General features: G+C 44.2%; 1 long non-coding RNA gene across 1 annotated transcript; it reads left to right on the top strand.

The window, feature by feature from the left end:
• The first annotated feature begins 1,249 nt into the window (after positions 1–1,249).
• Positions 1,250–12,372, top strand: LOC119448213 (uncharacterized). The gene is made up of 3 exons (XR_005190991.2): positions 1,250–1,348; positions 9,707–9,776; positions 12,202–12,372. It is a non-coding gene; the product is annotated as an uncharacterized LOC119448213 (long non-coding RNA).
• Positions 12,373–15,141: the final 2,769 nt, after the last annotated feature.

The following is a 15,141-nucleotide window of genomic DNA, read 5'->3' as shown; positions in this document are numbered from 1 at the left end:
TGGCTCTAGATGAAAGAAATGGCGCTTTCAGTAGGGCGCGGCTGGCTGCCTCAAGCGAAAGTGCAAGAATGCGAAACCATTAACTATTCTACTCCATTGCTACGCAATCATCTGTCGCAAATGCAAGTGGCTGGTCGCTAAGGAAGTGTACTCCATTCATACTGCAAAAATATTCAGCGGTATGGGGAAGACGTGAGCAGTAGTTGGCTGTAAAAATCGTTTCTGGCATATTGAATGGAATGAATCTGTGTGGTCAAGTTCACAAACTGCTGCTACACAGGGACTGCCTGTTTTTCCGGCCCTTCCAATGCGCGGCTTTCCTCGAGGATAAAAAAGCTCACTCATAGATAAGCATGATATTGTTACCTTCCCAAAAAAAAAAGCACTTCAAGGTAAAATCTTCGCCAAGAGGGAGTACCGCTAGGTCCACAGTGACAAAGGGAGTAGCGCCGCTACCTGGCATTAGTACGTTTCTCGTACCTTACCTGACAAATCCACCCCACTGAATCATAGGTCCACTATTTCGCCCACGTATCAAGAATAAGTGAATGCGTGCACTCTTGAATCGATGCGCTGAAGCACGGATGACGAAATACACTGACAGCACACGAATGCTTGAAGATGAACGTTTCGTGATGGTCAACAGAGCAAGCGACCGACTAACTTATAATACGTCTTTGTCGCAAGCTATTACAAAGTACAGAACATTTGCGTTCCAAGCCTTGTGCGCATCGAGAATCACTGGGAATAACCGGCAACGTTTGTCATGATATTATCGTCACACCGTCCTCATCGCGCTGCCGTTGCCGTCGCCACGTTGTCATGTCATATATACCGAAACATACCGATTATAATTTGTGGCGCAATCATCAAACACATTTTATTCTAGTTAGTAGTAAGTCGTATACTTCGAAAGTATTTATAGGGAGTGCATTTGGATTCGGCTGTACTCATAAGCTATTTGCTTACTTTGGCAAACATCTTCTATGGAAACCAAAACCAAATTTTTAAGTAACGGTGATATTATTATAAACCTACTCAAAGTCGACCACTCGCTCTTTCGTGGGTTCCTGACTTAACTGCGCCTTACTAGCAGCAGCTTTTGTCGGCATCACTTCCCAGGAGAAGTACAATTTTAAGTCACTGTATTTCCAGTCTCTTCTAGCTCAAGACAATGCCTGCCGCAGCGTGGGAGGCTGACGTCACCAGCGCTGTATAAAAGCACCTGTATTTCATCCCAAGGTATTGTTGTGGCACAGAGAAGTTCCATTATTTCAAAGTTTAGGATGTCTGCACTTAAGGTTCTCAACTTCGTACTACTTGCTGTAGCCCTTATGTTGGCATACGAGTAAGTACACCATCAAATTTCCCAGCCCTGGTAATACAATAACCGCATTTCCTCTGGTGATGTCTATTCCGTGCTTCTATTTTGAATTTTTGCTGTAATAGTGTGGTGGCCCACGCGCTTCTTCAATTTGCAAATTTGGTTTGCTGAATTTGGCGTTACCACATTGTACCACAACTTCTGAAACCGTCATTCAGGTCAGATTACGCCATTTATACGCAATTACTACCTGCATTCACTTTAAATATACACTTCTGTGATAAAAGCAATGAGATAAATCAATAGCCTCATTAAGGTGTGCTCCTTTAGTAACTTCAGTTCGAAAAAGCTTTCCTTTGTTGGAACTGTTACTGAACAGCTGTTTTCACTAATGTCTAAAACCATCCACCCTTCGCGAATTGCTCTAGCGTACAGATTTCTTTCTGAATTTGGCTCTTAGCAAAATTTACAAAGTAATTGTTATTTTTTGAAAAGTTATCTTTCAAATGCACACTTCTTAATCCGAAGCACCCTTTTAAAATCAAGTAAGTTATAGGGATTGATAAGAGAAGCCAGTTTTACGTGTTAGAAAAGAAATCACCTTTGAATAGCTAAGTCGTGCTGCTCAGGATACGCATATGGAGTTACATACTACAAAGGCGGAGAAAAAGAAACACGCTTTATCGCGGAATCCCAGGTTCGTATACTTTTGATAATGGGAGCGCACGCACAAAGATTTTCTTTAAAAACTAAGGTAATATATCACATTCAAGGGACGTAACAAGTTCGTGCCTAGAAGTTTTGTGCTGAACGTCGAACGACACCCGCCGTGGTGGCGTAGTGCCTGCGGCATTGCGCCGCCAAGCCCGAGGGGACGGGATGAAATTCCGGCTTCGGTGGCCGCATGCCCATAGCGGCGAAATCCTAAAGCGCCCGTGTAGCATGCATCGGGTGCACGTTTCGTGCCGGTCCGCAGAGTAAGCGCTGGTGGCGAAACTTATTCCGCTATGGCGTGCCCCATCACTATATTGTGGTTTTGCAACGTACAACCGCAGAATTTATTTTATTGCGATAGAAAATACACGGACATTAGCGGCGCATTTCGGCCGTCGGCGTGGCCGTGAGCTTCGTCTAAGGGCGAGCATACGGCGCAGCACGCGCCGTATTCTGTATGTGCGAGTGAAATCATGCGAGGGTGAACCGGCGATCACGATTCAATCTCCCGCACGCAAGGAAGGAAAGCGGGAAGGAAGCGCGCCCTCTGTCGGCGCGCGCAACGCTCCGGGGTAATGTTGGGAAGGGGGGGGGGGTGTTCTAATCCGCACCGCTATATCTTGAAAGCCATCTGCGTCGGGGACATAGTTCGCCGTGTGCTGTATTTTCGCTGCTTAGTTCGCGCTGATGCGAGAGGCAGCACAATGGTCAATTCGCTCCTGGCTGCTGCCATGCTTCCTCACTGCAGCACTTTTACAGCGAGTTTCGCGGTCATCGAGGGAGCTGTGTTCGTGTTTGCTTGTGCGCGTGTGACAACCATGCTTGTCCATTTAGTTAGTATGCCGATGTTTACAAGCTTATACGGCCGATAAAACTATTATCCTTACTTCGCATAGCTCTCCACTAACTTTCCCTTGGAAGCGATGCTTCGCCTTTCGGGTGAAACTTTCACTTTTTTCTAATGCCGGACAACCATGAAACGAGCGTCCCTATCAAGCTTCTGAATTGTTCGCTTCGCTTCGCATACACAGTCAGGTCACTCACAGACGTCCTGCTAAAGTGCTATTCAGTAATTCACTTAGAGCGTTTAGAGTTATAGTTAGTTAGTTAGTTATAGATTATTAAGTTAGAGTATTTTGGGTGAAGTTTGCCGCAATTGATTATGCTACTGTAGTTAGTTGTTACAGCATGTAACTTGTCTAGAACCAGTTGTAAAGTGCTCAAGTCACGAGCTTCAATGCTTGGACGGTGACCAATTGTCCGCCTCTCTTTCGGTTGAAAAATTTATAGTTTTATTGGTATATATTCTTGTCTCATTACTCCCTGTATTCATTTTAAATATACACTTTAATGGCGATACAAATGCTTTATGAGCACAGTTTCCTGCTTTCTCATCTCATCTATCGAAACACCCTGCCCAAAGATTATAGAACTCACCGATAAAAATTGTGAGTTAATAAGTGACGAAATACGAGCGTAAAAATCAATCAACCTTGAAATTAATTGCTCAGAAATCTTGGAGGGAAGAGGAATAAGAAGACAGTATTTGAACGAACATATATTAGGCAACCCATACATATTTTATACTACGATAGCAGTGTAAAACAACATACGTTACTGAGAATCGATATAGGTACAAAGGTGAAGCATAAAGTGAATGCGAAATGTACAGACGGTAAACCTAATTTGGCACTGTGTGACCTCATAATCCTAAGCTTATAATGTCTTAACACAGGCAGAGTCCTTTAAAAACTTTTCCTAAGTGGCTCTGCTAGAGGTTTGACGACTGAAACGAAATTACGCCGTTTCAAGTTCAGTAGTACGAATATCAAAATTGTACTAGATGACAAAATAGTACATGGGCGTAATTATGGAGTCCATTTGGAAGAAAATTATCTTGATTTGAAAAACACACAAGTATTTATTGAACCATGAGACACCATGAGATGCAATGGCGCAAAGAAGTCGAGCGAATTAAGCAGTAAAAAGCTAAATGGTTGCTTTAGTAGAAACTGCTGACTAATTCCAGATAGGGAAGAGGAGGGGCAAAATTGCGGCACCCATCGCCTGATGACTGTCGATTTTAATGCTATTGGCATTCCAGCAATGTCGCCACACACGGTATTGCTGAAACTTTTATTTAAATATGTAATCGTAATTCAAAGAGTGTCATAGCATCGGCTTTGTGTGCCAAACAGCCTCCAGATCGGCCGACTTTGCTATGAAACTCGTTCGCCAGGTCGACCATAACGATGATGGCATAACGACGACTGTATGACGACCGCACAGTGATGACGATGAAACGACGAGTAAGGAATGACGTCTAAGAAACGAAGGATGCTTTATCACGATGGCGCTAACGACAATACGATGCTCTTTCTGAAATGATGATCGTATATGACGATATCGTGACCCCGACGACATGGGAACGAGGTGACGATGATTGTAGCAAGAGAATAACTTGGAGACAGCGTGACGACGACAGTGTGACGAGAATCGCATGACGAAGCTGGGACGCCAACGATGGATTCACCACGACGGCTTCACGACGACCGTGTGTGTTACGAATTTATCACTCCGGCAGTATGATGACGCAATAGCGAAGATGGCGTGACAACGATGGCATAATGTAAACTGAATGAAGACGACATGATTACAATGGAACGGCGGAAAAGCAATGACGTCGATGGAACGACGAACGTGATGTGAAGACGGCGGCATGATGACATTTGCACGACGCTTCTGAAATGACGATAGTGCCATGGCAGCCTGAGGACGACGAAGGAATGAAGATAATAGGATGACAATGACTGTATAAATATCACGGCGTGGTGACAATGGCGTGACGACGACGACGGTATGACGAGAATCGGATGACAAAAGTAGAATCGGGACGACGTAACAGCTGCGACATGGTGATGACGGTATTTCAGCAAATGCTTGACGACGCCTGTATGAATGCGTTGTAACGACAGCGACGGAATAAGCACGATTGAATGACATCGGCATTAAACGATGAAATCATGACGAAGGAATGACGTAGACGGAACGACGAAGACGGAATGACGAATTCGCCATGACGACAACTGGATGACGTTTCTGAAGTGATGACAATGATACGACGACAGCGTGGCAATCACGACATCACCACAATTCCATGACGCTGACGGTTCAGCGACAATGGCGTGACGGCAACAAGCATGACAAGAGTCAGGTGAGGAAGCTCGAAGGGCGATGGAACGACCACAACATCACGCCCATGAGCACATACCTAATGGCCGAAGCTATTGGAAACTTGGGTCACTGGGCTAGATAGATAGAATATATGAAGTAGGCAAACAAGGCTAATTGCATTAGTAAAATGATCAATATAAAAGTACGGCGACGGAGCAGGAAATGTACGGGAGAGCAATCTCCCCGCCCGCAACAAACGTGCTCGGTGGCGCGATAGTGTTACGCCAGGAGATTGTCTTACGCCAAACGTGATATTTCTCCCTGGCGGCTTAACGAAAATTGGGAGGACGCTTAAGCTTTGCTTTTAAGAGTGGAACGCGATAGCATTCAAAGATCCCCGACTTCTTCTCACGCTTCCCGACAACTGCAGCTTAAGGAACCGTAAGAAACGCGGCATCTTGCGTGGGGCGATCCCAGAGATATTGCACAGCCGCGCCAAAAAAAATTCATAATTTTTCAGGTTTCCGTTTTTGTTTCCTACTTTTAATATTTCAGTCTGAGAGAGAGAGAGAGACAAAACTTTATTTTGATGAGGCACGGAGAAGCGTCGATCTCCGTGGTGGGTGGAGCCTTCAGTCCAGGGCCCCAGCGGCGGTGGCCGCTGGGGCCCTGAGAAGATTTAACATAAAAGGCATGCGCTGTGGGTGTTTTGTTTCATGACATTTGTTTGTGGATTGTCATTATCAAAATTCCGAGGAATAGCTTTGCCAAGAATGTAAGACAAGGTATAAGCAACTTTAATGATAGAATGCTGTGGCATACAAATATATTTCGAGGGCCTGTGTGGTTTTCTTGGCCGTGGGCGCCAACGCCGACACCGACAGCAACGCCGGATTTTTTGCGACACGGGGCCCTTAACGCTATCGCATTAAAACGTTTGTAGCCAAGGCTCATAGTCAAGCAGACTCCATGACCACCATCCCACCTTGTCAAACAAAAATTATAGAATGGACGCCCGCCCTCTCTTGCCAGAATGAACGGTTTTCCGAGCGCGAGGTTAAGCTCTACAAAAAAATGTGGGGTAGCTTGCACTAGTGGCGCAAGGCTAAAGACACAGCGGAGCTGATCGGTTTTTAGCTGGTTGTGGCTGTACGAAGTGATGCTAAGTTATAGGAATTAATGCTAAGTGAGGCTAAGTTCTCCGAAGTGTATAAGCATTTCCTCGTGGCCCGTGGCATCGGGGAACGCCTGGCGGGGCACTTGCAGTCCGACCACACGTAGAGTAAGTGGGGCGAAAGCCATGCCCAGTGTACGGGCGGCGCGCACCAGACGACTCGTCGGGATGACCTCACGGCGCATGCGCAGTAGCGCGCAGCTGGCAGGAGCTCGGCGGAGCCGTGTCTGTGGCGGGCGAAACGAGCACGCATCTGCGCCGATGGTTACTATAGGCAACGAGAGTTGACGTCATCACTACTGCTTCGGCGCAGGCGCGGCTACGCGATGTTGGGCCAGGTGGTGCACAGCTGTGGCTTGGTTGTTGCTCGGCAAGGGCGCGTAGTTTTCTGCGGACTTCGGACGTTTCTCCTCCAACATTAACAGCTTCGCTGTTAAAAATATCGCCAAAGCATGCTTGGGGATATTCAAGTTACTCAATCAAGTTACCGGGTTAAGAAGGTTAATAGTCCTTTTACCCACATATTGTATGCATCCATGAATGCGCGCATACATACATACATACATACATACATACATACATACATACATACATACATACATACATACATACATACATACATACATACATACATACATACATACATACATACCGTGAGCATTATACTACCCCTTAATCTTCTTCCTCTGTATATATTCATCATCATGGCCAGCGCATGCTCTTCAGCGCGCGGCCTGCTAAATAAACCGTCGAAATTTAACAGCTGTCTCACAATACATACATACATACATACATACATACATACATACATACATACATACATACATACATACATACATACATACATACATACATACATACATACATACATACATACATACATACGTGGACGAGTATATTTCGCCTAAAGTGGTCGAAAAAAGATTCTCTGCTTACGGCTGCACTATTCTTGCTCAAATGCCGCAGAAAGATCGCATTTTGGAGTCTACGTCGTTCCTTGTAACACTTGGCTAAGTCGATTGTGTAGATTTTAAGAAAAAAGTACAAAGTTACCTTCGTTTACGGTGATGTAACCTGCTGCAACGATGGCACAAACAAACTTGTTTCGCTGCCTGCTGATAGTTACAGAAAGCAGCAAATCAAGGAGGGTTGCCGCGTGTTCCAGGTTGCCGCGTGTAGCCTGCTCCTCTGGAACACGCGGCAGGCCTCCCTGATATGCTGCTTTCTGCAGCCGCCGGCAGGCGACGATGCAACTTTATGCTTGTTCCGTCCCGGCAGCAGCACGGATCCCCATAAACGATGGCAATTTTGCACTTATTTAAAACCATGCAATTCATTGTGTTAAGTGTTACATTGAAAGTTGTGTAGATGGCGAAATGCGATCCATATGCAAACTTTGAGGAATAACCTCAAAAGTTTTAGGCACACGATTAAGCACGCTATAAGGGTCGTCATATGGGCGTTGCGGTGGTTTCTACACAGTGTCGGCGAATGAAGACGTGAGTCGACGTATCCAAGTCTAGCGTAATGTGAGAGGGACTGTGGTTGTAAAGAGGAAGAGGAGCTATTTGTGAGGCCAACTGAGTTCTTGCCTGGGAGGCGAAGGTGATCGAAGGCTCGACGAAATCTTCACAGTTGGATGGCATAGTCCGCTGGGTCTGGGGTTGGGGGTGTGGAGGCCAAATCGAAAAACTGGTCAGGTAGGTGAAGAGGCCAACCAAAAGCCAGTCTTCGGGCGTGCACCGAATATCTGGCTTCAGCGTCGCCCGGAGACTGAGCAAGACCAGTGGCAGGGACGCGACCCCGTGCATGATGCCTGGTTGAGCCTTGAGAGAAGCATTCAGGGAGCGGTGCAAATGCTCCACCATGCCGTTAGTTATATGGTGGTGCGCCGTAGGGCAAGTGCATCATGTGCCAAAGACCATAGTGAGGCTGGGAAAAAGCGACGACTTGGACTGACGACCCCGATCGGTTGGAGACGGTAGAAGGGACGCCATGCCCATACAACCAGTCTGCAACGACAGCACGAGCGATGGTCTCACTTCGGCAGTGATGTAGTAGGAGCGCTTGGGGCTATCGTATATGACGGTCGATGCAGGTTAACATGTCAAAACTTCCATTTCACAAGAACCACAATTCCAGCATGTTCACGTGAATCTTGGCGAAATGCTGGCTTGGCTGAGAAAATGGTCAGTAAGGTGATGCAATATAGCGGTTAATTTTCGAGGAAATGCTTGAAGTGGCGTACGGACGAATAGATGTCCAGGAGCTCACCCCCGAAAGTCCTGCATCGACTCTCGACCGGTGAAGGCTTGCAAGAGAAGAAGGCGAAGGCCACTATACCTCAGGTAGCGGTGCTGAGGGCCGCTACCTGCGCCGCAATGTTGCTGATTTCTTGACGAAACTCGTCATGGATACTCTGCACACCGGATGGAACTAGGAGAGATGATGGGTCAGTGAGTAGTGAAGCGGATGTTCGGGCAAGCGACTTCGGTGACGGAGTCGGTGAGTTGGACGAGCTGACTGAGTAACAAGCCGGTAGCGGACACAAGCACCAGGCGATCTAGGTTGGCAGTGAAACGTTACCAGACAAGGAAATTGAACCAAGCATTCCAAGAATGCGATTCGCAGTATAAATGTCCTTTAAGATTTATCCGGTGTTGAGCGGAATTTAACTAGCGTCATATATATCCAGATAATCTTGTCTAAGTATATATTTACTCACGCGCCTCACGCGGACTCCGCCGTGACGCAGCTGCTCAGTGGCGCAGCTGTCCACAGTGAAGTATGAGATAGGAGACACGCCGCAATACACGCCTCACACATGACGCATTTCGGCTGGTGGAAATACGATTTATCATGACGTCGCACTCATGCAAAACGCATCAGCGTCGACAGTAGTGATCCTGAAATGATTTCTGCCGTAATTGTTTGTCTATGTTCGCACTAAAACAAGAACGTAAATTGGTGAAAACATATTAAGCAATGCACAGACAAGCATAATTACAATATGAGATTTACCGCATAGAAAAGAGTATTTGCGCTCTACAGAAATAGGAAGTCACGATATTCTGATATCTTTATGTTCAAGCCTAATGTATCCATCAAGTTTCGTTTCAATATAAAATTTTCCTTTGAATGTGCGCTCCTCCATTTTCTAACGTACACTTTGTGCCCTGTCTCTATGCATCTCGTTTCAAAGTTAACTTGGTACTTTTGATATGGAATGTCCTAATTAAAACACCCTCAGGCTAATAATTACGCTTGTATATACACGCTGTGACAAACTAAGCAACCATACACACCTTCGTTTTTTTCAGAACACACATATCCAGTGCTCATCCTCATCCTCACTACTACAGCCTGCCAGTATATTGCGATAGGAACAGGGTAAGATTTAACGCACCAGGCCTCCGACTATTTATACCCGATTCAGTCAATTATCCCGATGTGTCATAGAACGATGACTTCTGAATTTTGTTCTGGACTTGTGCACAAAATTTTCAATTTATCTTGTTTGCAATTATTTGTGAAATATTTTGCATATGCAAGCTACATGAGAGCGTCAAGCTACTCATAGTCTTAAACAAAAAGCAGGGCATTCGAGGAATACATGTGAAATGTATGTAATACACAGTGTTTCATCTGTGAAAAAATATTACATCAGTCTTTGAAACCCTTCTCTAAACTCCCAATGCTTCGCATTGAGAGGAACCTTCAGCTTGGGGCCAACTGCGTTTTCCCTACTCAAATACATGGCAAAATCATAAATGCCCGCATGAAACAACTACCAAACCGAGTTTAACGAATTTTGTTGGAATTGAGAGGAAATAATTAGTTCTAGAAAATGTATAAATAATATTTGCATTTAAGACATGTAATGCTTTTGATACAAATGAAGAGTAAGACTTTGTATAGCAAGAAAAATAGAAGCATGAAGTTTGCAAATTTGTAACTCTTCACCAAAAAGAGATATCGGAGATATCTAAACTGCATCTGTTAGAGAATCCCAAGCTGACGAATGTGATATATGAATATGCAGCTTAACATAAATTGTTCCATTTTTTGCTGGTTTTGCAAAAGACCTAAACATTTGTGGTGAAATTAAGGGTTGTCTGTACTACAATAACTTTGTCGACTTCGAGGTATACGTGCAGATGAAAAAAGTCTTATATAATTTATATCGCTGTTTTTTTGTACCTTCGCAATTTCGGGAACTTGGTAAAACATTGATTGCAGAAACTGTCAATCAATGTTACTTTGGCATTTTATGTGCACCAAATTTCAAAAAAGTGGTGGAGTAGTTGCCGAGAATAAAGATTTTCTTACTCTGAAGTGAGAGAGAGAGAGAAGGGGAAAGAAAGACAAGGAGGTTAGCCAGTGTAAATACCGGCTTGCTACCCTGTACTGGGGAAAGGGGCAAAGGGAATAAAAGGTGATAGAAGAAACAAAAAAAAAAGTGAAGTAAGAAAATTCGGGCAATAACGCGACCCTACGCACTACAAGTTTCAAAGTCGGTCGCACAATTCACAAGCCCTTAAGAACTTCAGCAGAGCCCTTAAGGCCTTCAGTGCCGAAGCCCGTCTAGACCAGTATCCTAAGACTTTTTCCTCCGTGAGGGAGCGATTGTCCAGTTTTTCAAGCGCAATCGCGAGCACTTTTCTTGCCACATTGTAGCGGGGACAGTCACAGAGGAGGTGCTTCATTGTCTCCTCGCAGCCACAGTTGTCGCAACCAGAGCTGTCAGCCATTCCAATGCCAAGTATTTAGCTAGAGCCTATGAGCAAAAATTTCCCTTTAGAAGGAACTGAGCTAACTCCGATTTTGCTGTTCAATTAATCTAAAACCCAGAAACCTTCTCATTAAATCACAATGGGGCTATTTGAATAATTTGCTGCGTGCAGAAAAAATTCCAAATTCTAGCAACTGCGAACAGCATGATCCGCAGAAGCACCTTTTAGATGCATTTTAATTGAACCATTTTGGTACATGTGTTGTATGTTAAGGCCAAAATGTTATTATTTACGGGTGTTTTGCAAGAGTCCTACTGACTAATTAGCACAATATTTCAAGGCGGAGTATAATACATCGACCAACTTTAGATGCCCTAATACACGCAATTTACACAATTGTTATATCATATTTTTTAGTGAGTTAAATAATTCAAAACTTAGCACGTAAGTTTTCTTTTTATTTAGCAATTTTTAACTGTGATTTGAAAAACATTAAAACAGCAAATAAAACTTAGCTTGCTAGAGTCCTGTGATATTATATTTCTCTTAAATCAACAAACCTCATCAAATTTGGTGCTGGGAATTCCGAGCAAAATGATTTCTTAGTCGCTATATAATTTGCTAGAAGATCGAAAGCTAAATCTTTCTCTAGAATTTCCCTCGATACAATTATTATTGCAGAATACGGTCCTTACAGGATGTGCTTTATAACTAGGTGCATAAGTCGACGCATTAAACCAATGTAAGAAGGAACTGCATAAAATTAGGCTCGACAACATTAGAAACTAATAAGTCAATTATTACCTTAACATTGAACTAGTATTACAATTAACTTTAGTAATAAATTCGAGAATGAGAAGGGTACTGCATGAGGTTGATATTCAGCCAATATTCACGATATGTGCGCTAAGGCCAACACGTAACGAAGCACTTCTCAATAGGCCTCTCAATTATCCCTATTTGCTACGTAGTAAGGTTCTCGCACACATTTGTATTGACAAAGAACATGCACAAGATGCGCCACCACTTTCTTTGCCACTGGAAGCAGTCTATTTTTTTAATGTTACGGCACTTTCTTCCAGCCCTGCACACCTAGTACAGTCAGAGAGGATTGCGGACCATCCTGTAGGTGCGTTTACTACAGAGCACCAGGGGAGAAAAAAGGACCAGCACGAATGACATGTTCCGGTTGAGACAATTCGATTTCAACAAAACTTCTCTTCTGCGATGCTAAAATAAAAAAGTGTACTTACCAAATATTCTTAAATGTTTGTCTGACTTCCTTTATAAGTTTTCTGGCCACGAACTGCGAACCAAATTAGCTAAAATAAGCTAACCCTAGGCAGGTCTAGTGTTTCTTCATGTAGGCATGAGGAAAAAAAGTAATAAAAAGCTATTCAAGGCAAACTTTATTAAAGTAAGTAAAATCTGCCCCGACATGTACCACCTGTAGCGCACCTGAGTAGGTTGATATTCAGCCAATATTCACGATATGTGCGCTAAGGCCAACACGTAACGAATATACTGCGTAAACGTAGTAAATCACGTGTATTTCGTAAATTTATACACGGCCGCAGATTTGAAGCACGCAGCCTCGTAGAAGAACCAGGATGATTATAGGCTGAATTCGCATAGAACGTGGTACGTTGCTTCCAATCACGGCGGTTTTTCCTTCAAGGACGGTACTAGAAGCTAACTTGAAGGAGTTCGACAACGTAGATCGTTCCCTGATGGCCACTCGCACAGGCAGTGCGGGGACCGAATCCTTGGCGAATCTATTAACAAGCTTTGTCCAAGCCGACATGGACGCTAATGTCACAAAAATGAAGGAGATCACACGCACCGTAGGAATCAATGTTTGTGGAACCATTTCGCTAGTAGCTGGCTGCCCAACTTCATTTTAGATTACACAAAGCGTTACCAGGTGGACCAACGTGTTTGTGTAAGACGCATAGCCATGTGTCTGACGTGAGCGTGCGCGTTACGACCGCAGCAATACGAGGGTGACGACGAAAGTGTGACGCCGATGGCATGATTTCCGGGGCTCGACTTCTGTTCAGGGCTCGACCTCCATTTCAGTTCGACCTCTGCTGATCAGATGTCAGTACAGCGTCAGCGTTAGCTGCTCCGAGTAAAGTCCTGGAGAATCCGTGCCGCTCCCGGAGACGATGCAGTCTAACACAGCATCTGAAAGTGCAAGCTGTTATTTTGGGACGTACAGCAAAGTATTAAAAAAGATTTACCGCCTAATTGATGTGGCATAGGTTTTTACCAACATGATGGACTATGGGTTGCTGTCGTGCGCATTGCTTTATATAGCATTTGAAAGAAGCGCTTGGTATCATTTAAAGCTGATGTTCATTTTCAACCAATTCGATAATTTGTCTCATGATTTGCTGAAATACATTGTGGCTTTTTTTCAGCTGCGCGAAATTTTTAGGCATTGCCTGTGGCAGATTGCACGATTCTAACCCACGATCTAAATTACTCGTAGAGGCAGTCATTCATTCTACGACAAATCAAAATTGCCTAATTTAATATTTAAATAATTACTCTAATTATCTTTTATTTAATTATTTCATGGCGCATATTTTATTCTATTTTATTCTGGCCAGTGAGTATGCAAGTCGTATCCACTTGGAACGTATTCTCAAGACTGCACCAGTTTCGAAATATTAATTTTCAAAGTGTCCGACGAAATGCATCGGTGTTCGAGTTACTTTTTAAAGAAAACGCTGCTTTATGCAGTGATGCAGAAATCTAAGGGGAACACCACTGCATTTTGTCGAACACTTCGAAAATTAATATCTTGAAATTAGTGCAGCGTGCTGTAATTATATTTAAAACATAATCAGCGTAATTATGCCAATTATTTAATTACGCATTTTGGTTATTTAGGAAAGCCATGACCACCTCATTGAGTAATTTAGATTACGGGTTAGAGTTGTGCAATCTGCCACAGGCATCTTTTTTTTTTTTTAATTTCGTGAAACAAAAAAAAGCCACCCTATATACGGATCGCAAAAAACTATACCGGAATAACTCAAGCAATAACTCAAGTTTTCGTGTAGTGGGTGGTGACTCATCATATCCGGTCGGAGTTTGTAATGTGGTTGTGTCATTAGGCGGTCGAGTTTTTAACACTGAGTTTATTGCCCTTCCTCGTTCCACCCACGATGTGATTCTAGGGATCGACTTTTTACAGTTGTGTGGTGCCAATGTTGACTGCCGCACGGGAGAACTCAGTGTAGGCGGAAGTGCTTCATCTGTGATCTTGGAAGACTCATCCAACCAATAGAGTGTGTTTTGCGTCTCCGAGGATACCGATGTGCCCGCTTTATCCGCGATGGGTGTTTCAGTTTGTTCTACTCGCAACCCGTTCGATGCTGCAGTGGACCCTCTACATGTGAACTGCCTAAAGAAAAACGTGTTGGTTCCTCATTGCATGGTATCGGTGCTGAATGGACGCCTAAACAACGTTACCAAAAAAGACGTGTACCCGCTTCCGCGAATAGACGACGCGATCGATTGCCTTTCTGCGGCCTCGTACTTCTCTGTTGATCTGTGGTCAGGTTACTGGCAGATTCCTATGCACATTGAGGATAAGGAAGAAAGCTGCATTTGTAACGCCCGAGGGATTGTTTGAATTTAACGTCATGCCTTTTGGGCTGTGGAACGCGCCCGCAACGTTCGAACGGTTCATGGACACTATACTACGTGGCTTGAAATGGGAAGTTTGCATGTGCTAGCTGGACGACGTTGTGATCTTCGGCCGAACATTTAGTGAGCATAAGAAGCGTCTGGAGTTGGTGCTGAACTGCTTGGAGAAGGCTGGCCTGGTCCTCAATTCTTAGCTAAGAAGTGTCATTTTGGGGAGCGAAAAGCTATTGTGCTGGGACATCAGGTCCATAAAGAAGGCATCCGACCAGATTCACAAAAGACTGTGGCTGTAGAGGCATTTAGGGAACCTCACAGTGTCAAGAACATCTCGGGAGGCCAAGACATGTCCGAAGTGCTTGGGC

The sequence above is a fragment of the Dermacentor silvarum genome, chromosome 4 (genome assembly GCF_013339745.2).
Source record: "Dermacentor silvarum isolate Dsil-2018 chromosome 4, BIME_Dsil_1.4, whole genome shotgun sequence".
In the NCBI taxonomy this organism is placed as follows: domain Eukaryota; kingdom Metazoa; phylum Arthropoda; class Arachnida; order Ixodida; family Ixodidae; genus Dermacentor; species Dermacentor silvarum.
This window is presented reverse-complemented; position numbering and strand designations above follow the sequence as displayed.